General features: G+C 40.6%; 2 long non-coding RNA genes across 4 annotated transcripts in view; one reads left to right on the forward strand and one right to left on the reverse strand.

The window, feature by feature from the left end:
• Positions 1-7,090, reverse strand: part of LOC310685404 — a 29,529-nt gene extending 22,439 nt beyond the window's left edge. Inside the window, exon 1 of the long non-coding RNA XR_014515197.1 lies at positions 6,637-7,090. This is a non-coding gene — a long non-coding RNA (uncharacterized lncRNA). The remainder of the gene's footprint in view (positions 1-6,636) is intronic.
• LOC310685418 overlaps positions 3,947-9,170 on the forward strand; it is a 205,200-nt gene continuing 199,976 nt past the window's right edge. For 2 of the 3 annotated variants that reach the window (XR_014515223.1, XR_014515224.1), the window contains exon 1: positions 3,947-4,456. This is a non-coding gene — a long non-coding RNA (uncharacterized lncRNA). The remainder of the gene's footprint in view (positions 4,457-9,170) is intronic. The other variant, XR_014515222.1, reaches the window with a different exon arrangement.

Here is a 9,170-nt window from a genome sequence, read left to right on the forward strand (position 1 = left end):
TCCTAACATACACTTAGTGTGAATTTTACAGGACAGCTGTATTTGGGTTCACATATTGTTTTTTGAAAGGTAAATTAGGTAGCTTCATCGTAAAATGCAAACTGAACCAAATTTCGACGCACCCCTAGTCTTCAGCAAGTTCTTATGTAATTCTAAGATTTTACCAAATGGTATGCTGTGCAGTATTTTTTTAAAAAAAATCTTGCAGAATATATATTTGGTGTTGGTGTGCTAACTGGAGATAAAGCAGCATCTGAAATACATAGTTAAGGAGACCTCTTGTGTTTGTTGTTAAGTACTACAGTTTTAATACGGAATTATTTGTGGCATTTATTTATGTCCCAGTTCCAATTCTACATTTGGATTACACTTGCTTTTCTGCAGTTAAATCCAACAGCTGCTTCTACCATGATGGTGCAGCTAATCAAGCACAAATGCAAAGTGTGCACATCCTATTGGATACAAAGGCCATACTAGAGTTATTTCTGTTCCCCTTTCTTTTTAAAATACAGTGGAACCTTGGTTGTCGAACGTAATCTGTTCTGGAAAACTGTTTGACTTCCAAAACGTTCGACAACCGAGACGCAGTGGGCGGTCGGAAATTCCCATTGAGGAAATTGACAGATAAATGCTCTGTTTTTCTTCTTCTTTTTAGTACACATAAAAAGTCTGAAATATTGAATACTGAAATATTTTGCAATAAATTTGTACCATTATTATTAGTTAGCAGTTATTTATCATTGTCACTGTGCAGATAGTGGGGGTATGCAAATCAATGTTAAAAGGACTGGGGTAATGGAAATGGATGTAGTTGTCCCTGGAACCTGAAAATAGTTGAGAAGCAGCCAAAACTAAGTAGAATAATTCAAGGTAGAATTTCTGGATAAATATCTCTCGGGGTGTAGGTAATAAGACTGGAAAAAGATTTTCTCCAAATGTGGAGTTAAGAGACTGGCAAGGAGACACATGCGGTCAATAAGCTTCACATTCAGTATTAGTGAACAATATACAAAGTATTGCTTATTTATAGACAGGAGAAATGAAGTAACTATATTGTATGATATTTGTTGATTATTGCATACAAGTACAGTGGTGCCTCGGGTTAAGTACTTAATTCGTTCCGGAGGTCCGTTCTTAACCTGAAACTGTTCTTAACCTGAAGACCACTTTAGCTAATAGGCCTCCTGCTGCCGCCGCGCTGCCGGAGCACGATTTCTATTCTCATCCTGAAGCAAAGTTCTTAATCTGAAGCACTATTTCTGGGTTAGCGGAGTGTGTAATCTGAAGCGTATGTAACCTGAAGCATATGTATCCCGAGGTACCACTGTATTATTGTTTTATCTATTGTAAACCATTTATATACCACCTGTCATAAAAAGATACATACCGGGACAGTTTACAACCAAGTAAAATGATACAAGCGTATTAAAATCACTTCTAGTATACACTGCTAGGCATTTTTCTTTAGTGGTGTTTGTTTTTGAATCGGTTTCTTATACTCTATTTATTTAACATTACCGTATAATGCTCCCTTGAGGGCTTTAAAGAAAGTTGGGCTATAATCTTAAAACACAATACATACTTCAGAAAATGTACAGTCTCAATAGTTTTCTTGTTACATTGGACTGTGTTGGAGATGAGAGAGGCATTCAGGAAATCGAATGTACTAGAGCAGAAAGAACTCAACCTGTCAGAATTGCTGTTCCATAGAGCTTGGGGGAGTAGAAAAGGAACAAAAAATGCTTGCTGTGTTTAGTGGATTTGTAAATCAACGTTTTAGTATGGGGATGTTCATGGCAATACAGATCATGAACTTACAACAAAAAAATTCCTTTGCAATTATTCTGTATGTTGAAAAAGTCAAATCCAAGCTTTGATATCCTTTTCAGTGTCTTGCCAGACTGGCATTTTAAACCAGAGAATAGATTACTGCTTTGCCTTTTTTATTTTGGCATTGCTTTAAGTTTCAGGTTGCAACCTTATGTAAGATGTTTACTAGAGGTTAAATTTTCCTTAGTTGAATTTGTTGAGAGGAAGTGTGCAGTTCAGGTAGAGGGGTCTTTACAAATTAGTTGGGCAAAGGTTTAAGATACAGGGTGATTCATAATGAAGTATACAGTTTTCAGATGCTGTAAAACAGTAATAGGCAATGACACGGATCACAAATGTGAACCGTGAGGTAGATGTACAGTGGTACCTCGGGTTACAGACGCTTCAGGTTGCAGACGTTTCAGGTTACAGACTCTGCTAACCCAGAAATAGTACCTCAGGTTAAGAACTTTGCTTGAGGAAGAGAACAGAAATCATGTCGCAGTGGCGCAGCGGCAGCAGGAGGCCCCATTAGCTAAAGTGGTACCTCAGGTTAAGAACAATTTCAGGTTAAGAACAGACCTCCAGAACGAATTACGTTCTTAACCCGAGGTACCACTGTACTCATAAAGTTTGTGTTCCACTACTGAGGGAAGTGACATAGGCGATAGTGTGCGATTCATGTGACTAGTCAGGCAAAATGGCTGCGTCTGCAGTGGAGAAGTTGTTTTGTGTTCTTGAATTGAGAAAAACGGAATCTTTAACTGTTGTGTGATGGCATTTTCGATCATGATTTGGGGGGGGGGGAACCTCCAAGCAGAACATATATCTACAATTGGCATAAAAAATGTGAAACTATGGGCTGATTGTGCAAACTTAGAAGTCCTGGATGACCCTGTGTATCAGAAGAAGTCAATAGTATTTGCACCACTGTTCAACGAAGCCCGGGAAAATCAACACGTAGGGTGAGTCGTGTTTCGGCAGATAAGGATTGCTGGTTCGATGTGTGACAATGGCTGCACATATAGAACATCTGTGACTGTTTCTAAAAAACTTTAAGCATTCCCCTACAATTCTGTTACAGGTAATATATATTACATTGTTCTTTTTTATAGTGTGTTGAAACGGTATGTTTCATTATTAATCACCCTGTATTAAGATATAAAGAGGTGCACACACCTACAAGTGCAATCATACATGTCAACTATTCCATCTCAGTCTTACAGGGAAGCCACTGGGAGGAAAGCAATCCCCAGCAGACCTCAAATATACCCTAATCTGCACTTAAATTTCACAGTGGGTGGAAATATAGCTGTGATGCACCAGGCTCTAGTACTCGATATAAAAATAATTAATGAAAAGGGAAACTATTGCTTGTTGTGAAGGGTGGTAAGATTAAGGCATCTGAGAGAGAAAAGTAGATTTGATAGTTGGTGGCCTCTGTAAAAATTTGTTTGCAGCTCTAAAACATTTAATGTTAGGATCATTAACTTCAGACATTTTTGTTGACCATTTCAACTAACTATGGAAAGCAAGGCTGAATGTCAGATATCCATGTTTCAGACAACAGAGGGCTTTTATAATCAATATCACCAGTGCATCCAAATGAGCTGGTTATGTCTCTTCTAAACCTCTGGTAATAACATGCTTCTTTTGCTAGTATACTAAGGGAATGACTCACAGCATTTTACAGCTGCAGTTTCTGAATAGACTTTACTGTATTACTCATTACAATACTTCCATCTGGCAGTAACAAACACTTACTGATCATCATAGCCATATCTTTGCACTAAAAATGGTCCTTGTTTATAAAACTGTCTGTTACTCCAACAGTGTTTGGAAAGCAATGTTGTAATAGATCTGAGAACACTTTTGATAAGCCATGCCACTGTTACCATAATCTTTTGATGATTCTTCAACTCACAAATATTACTTGAACATTGCAGTTCAGAAAAGACCTACAATTTTATGGTGCATAATCTCAGTGTTTTTGTTTATCAGTGTCTGCATTTGTCAGTTGCTAAATATAATATAAAATAATATAATACACTTTTAGTTTTACTTCACAAAATTGTATACAAGAACATATGTTTGTGATGCTGCAAATGCAGGTGTCATTTTGAACAGATCTTTTAAAATTCATTATTTAGTGGCTTAAATTTAGCTCCAGTTGCAATATTATAAACTATTTGGGAAAATATACTCATGCCAGCACCTATAACTCCTTGCATGCTGAGCCAATGGGGCAGGGGAGACCGAGAAGTTGGCAGGGGAGAGGAGGGAAATGTCTCCTTCCACTAAGGGAAAAGGAACTGAGGAGATGTTGAAGGAAATTAGAAAGTGAAATAAAATGCTAATATATAACATAATCAACAACAGACAAACCGGGAATGGAAAAGGGGGGCTATCAGAAGCAACAGGACAAGAAAGTGAGTGTACATGGCCATGGAAGAAAAAATGGGAGAAGAAACCACAAGAGATGGGTAAAATATTTTTGAGAGACTAGGTGGAAATATAAAAATATAAAAGCAAAAGCTTTCCGCACTTAAAGCTGGATCAGTTTTCCCAATGCCACCAGAAAAAGTGCCTGTATTTAGCACGAAGAAAACTGACGTAGTGGATTCCTTGCTGCAAGGAAAATGCTGAGGTAAAAAATAGCCATTTGCAAAGATTGATTAGATACCAGTAGAAAATCATGCAAGTGATTGCCAGCTCCTTGTGCCAAACTCTGCCTTGCCACCATTTTGTAACTTCTTCCGCCCCTGCACCACCATTTTGTGACTGGTGGGTCTTAAGTCATGTTCAGCCATCTTAGTGGGCCCTGGGGGTAGACAGTTTACTAGGTAATCCTGAACATTACAATCTGCTCCATTTAATCCAGCTAGTGAAGTATAAAAGCTTAATTCATATATTTTTACCAGTTTGCATACTGAGTTTCTTTTAATTCCTACACTGTATACATTATACCTCCATGTACCATCAGATAACCAAAGCTTGATTCTGTAATAATATGATAATAACATGTTGTATATAATATACAGAAATCTGTTTTATTGGAAGCCCCACTGTGTTCATGGAGCTTACACCCAGGTGACTGTGTGCTCCCTTAGTATTGTGATAAAGTTCAATACACCCAATAGCTTTGGGTGGGAGGAATATTCAAGTGTTGCTATCGGAGAGGGATGTAGTATACAGCCTTTTTCTGAAGTGCAGGCTATTGATTGATCTAGACCAGTGCTGCCTACTGTTGGATGGCAGCAATTCCCCAGGATCTACTGCAGCCTTTTCCATCCTTTGCTATGGTGGAGCTGCTAGGGTTTGGTCCTGGGACCGTCTGTGTGTGGGCTTGGTTACTATGGTCTGTGACTTCATTGCCTCTCTTCAGGTCCAATCTAAGGTACTTTGAAACCAGTCAATGTCCTCTTGGTTGAAGGATGAAGCTATGCATATGTATCTATCCTATTTCCAACTGACCTTAAAGATAGAAAGATCCGCTGGTAAGAGTCTGGTGTATCATTTAATGAGGCAGCTTCCCTCCCCCTCCCCTTCCACCAAAAACCTGCTTTCTATTTTGTCTCAGTACGCCTCTTACTACTAAGTGTTCACCATGGAAATTTGGAACTGGATCTGAATTTGTAGTTTCCATGGCAATCAGGATGTGATTGCAATGATGTAGGGCCAAATGAGTCCTTGGAATAATGCCAAGAGAAGGCAGCTTTTCTAAAATGTTTGCATGCCATTCTTTTGCTATATCACCCGGTGTACAAAATTCTAAATAACTAATATATTGTAGGGACGCGGGTGGCGCTGTGGTCTAAACCACTGAGCCTCTTGGGCTTGCCAATCAAAAGATCGGCGGTTCAAATTCCTGTGACGGGGTGAGTTCCCGTTGCTCAGTCCCAGCTCCTGCCAACCTAGCAGTTCGAAAGCACACCAAAAAGTGCAAGTAAATAAATAGGTACTGTTCCGGTGGGAAGGTAAACGGCATTTCCGTGCGCTGCTCTGGTTTCGGTGTTCCATTGAGCCAGAAGCGGCTTAGTCATGCTGGCCACATGACCCAGAAAAACTGTCTGCAGACAAATGCTGGCTCCCTCAGCCTGTAAAGTGAGATGAGCGGCAACCAGAGTCATCTGTGACTGGACTTAACAGTCAGGGGTCATTTACCTTTTTAAAAAATATATCTGGGCAGGCACTTTCTTGCAGTTCCTTGAACCTCAACAATCCTGAACAGTTTTGTAGTTGCTGGGTAATATATATATATAAATAAATTTATACCCTGCCCTTCTGGCTGGGTTTCCCCAGCCACTCTGGGTGGCTTCCAATGAAATATTAAAAACGCAATACAACATTAAGCACATCCCTAAACAGGGTTACCTTCAAATGTCTTTTAAAAGTAAGATGATTGCTTATTGCCTTGACATCTGACGGGTAGAGGGGGTGATCAGAGAAAGGGAGATGAGGAGCATGTTTCCTCAAGTCTCAATACAACTGTTCTTGTGCAAGAATGTTGTGTTATCCTCCACAGGTGGGATGGGGAGCTTGTGGCCTTCCAGACATTATCCGGCTCCAACTCCCAGGATGGCTAAAGGTCAGAGATAATAAGATTTGGAATCCAACAGCACCTGCAGGGCCACAAGTTCCACATACCTATACTGCAACACCCACAACTGAAATGGCCCAGGAATCAGCTTCACCTGCTGAACAGCAGCCTGAAAGGGGAGGTGGTGGAGGAGGTGCTGATGAGAACCAGCTGGCTTCAGTCTTCTTAAGCAGAGTTTCCAGCAGCAGTCAGATGCTAGTAACAACACTTGTAGTTCCTGGCCCTACCTTGCTGCTTCCTGCATGTCTTGACCCATGACCATCAGATTCCTTGACTTCTGGACTGTCTCACCACACGGATTACTGTTTGCTGGACCCAAGGGCTGGACCTGACCTGACTTTGCAAGCTGATTCTGCCTCCAGGCAAGTACACTTCATAAACTCTTTGCTGGTTGGCCTCCCACTCCGCTGAGATCTGTATGTTGTTGCTTAGCAACAAAACTATGACAACACCTTGGTCTGATGCAACTGTTCAAGCATTGTTCCCTCACGCCACACTTCTGGTGCTGGTGTCTGCTAAGAGTTCAAACCCCAGCCACAAAGCTAGATGGGACGAGTCCCTGTCTCTCAGCCTCTCCTAACTTATAGTGGTGTTTGTTTTGAAAATAAAACGAGCAAAGCAGAACCACGTACATTATCCTTGTAGGAAGGGTGGATTTATAATGTAGTAATACAGTCAGTTGTCTTTCTTGTAACATTACAGCACAATCCTGGACATGTATACTCAGAAGTAAGTCCCAGTATGTATAACGGAGCTTTCTCCCTGTTAGGAAGGAATAGAGCTGCAGCCTTAGTCACTTTAGGACACTGTCTCCTAGCAGTATGGCACCTATCAAATGCCTAGAAGAGAGTGTGAATCAATCGGGAAGCTGGCTTGCTGCAAAGGCATCCCTTTATTGAGAAGGTGAAAGGAAAGCTAGAATATATCACAAAAGCAGCAGCTATGACAGACTCCCAAGCCTATGGTCATCCATTTTGGAGAGGGAGGAAGTAAACTGGAGGTGTATGGACTAAGCTTCAGCTAACTTTCATATTGGTTATGCTGTGATATACTGAAAAACATACACAACCTTTTTCTCTGTGCTGTATATTTATGTAAAGCTGGAATGCTGACAGTCTATATTTAAAAGCACAGCTTTCTGATGTTTACGGATGGGATTATGTGGTGGAATTAGCACACTTTGCCATCTGTCTGTGCAGATTTTTCTGTTGCTTCTCAAGGTCTGTGTGGTAAAATCTGATACAAAATTCCGATGCTTTAGTAGAGATTGCTTTATTGCAGAGGGTTGGACTAGATGACCCTTAGGGTCCGTTCCAACTCTACAAATCTGTGAAATGTGAGAGCTGGCTGTCATGTTCAGCATCAACCTCTTGTGCTTGTAATGTGAATGGGATGGTGTACATGCCTTGACCTGCAGGGCAAAGTTAAGCAAGCTGAGAAGAGAGAGGCTGGATTTAATGGGCCGTTCAATGGTATTTAAATAGGAACACAGTAAGACCTTTATTTTTACAGTAGCTCTCATGGGTACTAGGATTAGAGCTTGTGGGGTGCTTTATCAGATTTTAATTAACAGTTTTGAATGTAGGGTGGGGTGGTTGTTGTTGTTTAGACCTTTGTGTTGTCCACACTCTTGCCTTCCACATGGAGAAAGCTAGAAATCTGGATATATGAATGAATGAAAATGCTGCTGCTCTTTTAAGTCCCCATGTTTTCTATCCTGCATGTTGGGTATTTGGTCTACATGTGATCCAAATCTGAGATGGTGACTGGGTAGCCAAATGGGGCTAGATTAATGACATGGTTTTTTGTTTATTTTATTGCATTTATACCCCACGTTTCCTCCAATGAGTTCAAGGTGGCGTACACTGTTCTTTCCCTCCTCATTTAATCCCCACAATAACCCTGTGAAGTAGCTTAGGCTGGGAGGCAGCAGCGACAGGCCCAATATAACCCACTGGGCTTCATGGCTGAGAGAGACTTCAAATTCTGGTCTCCCAGATCCTAGTCCAACACTCTAACCACTACTATACGCACTGGCTCTCTGATTTGGTTAGAATTGTTTGTAAGGAGTCTATCATTTTTGGTGTGTGTGTATATGTGTGTGTGTGTGTGTGAGTGAGTGAGAGAGAGAGAGAGAGAGAGAGAGGGAGAGAGAGAGAGATTTTGAGAATCATCAAAATGACCTGCCCAAGTCATCATTGCAAACTGGACAGGAAAAACGGGGAAGTCAGTTTTGGTTCAGCTGCATTGTACCACATGGTTGCTGTTCCACAGAGTGAGCCATTTCTGTGCACTGGTTCACTATTGGATCTGACCCCAGGGGGAAGAAGTCATGGGCCTGATTGAAGACTGCAGGAATACTTGATGGAACTGAAATCTCCACAACTACCTCCTTATAGTGACAGGAAGCCTATATTGTATTTGCTGTGTCATTTAAAGTGATAGCAACCATATGGGATGAGCATTCAGAAGGGATGGAAATTTTGTCTATTTCAACTTTTTCACTTTCCTGATCTTAAATTCAGTTCCCCATAGTTTTACTTCAGATTGTATTTTTCTAACATTCCCACAAAGGTTAGCATTTCAGTCCATTTCTCCTAACATATATCTTTTGCATGTTGTTTTGATTAATATATACATTCTTGCAAGGTGTTTGTGTGTTTTTTTCAAGGGGTATGTGCATTTTTATGTTCACTTTCCACTAATGTACACATTTTTGGGTACACGGTTGGAGAAGAGCACAGCAAAATCTGGAGTAGTG

The sequence above is a fragment of the Podarcis tiliguerta genome (genome assembly GCF_965153285.1).
Source record: "Podarcis tiliguerta genome assembly, chromosome: 9".
Classification (NCBI taxonomy): Eukaryota; Metazoa; Chordata; class Lepidosauria; order Squamata; family Lacertidae; genus Podarcis; species Podarcis tiliguerta.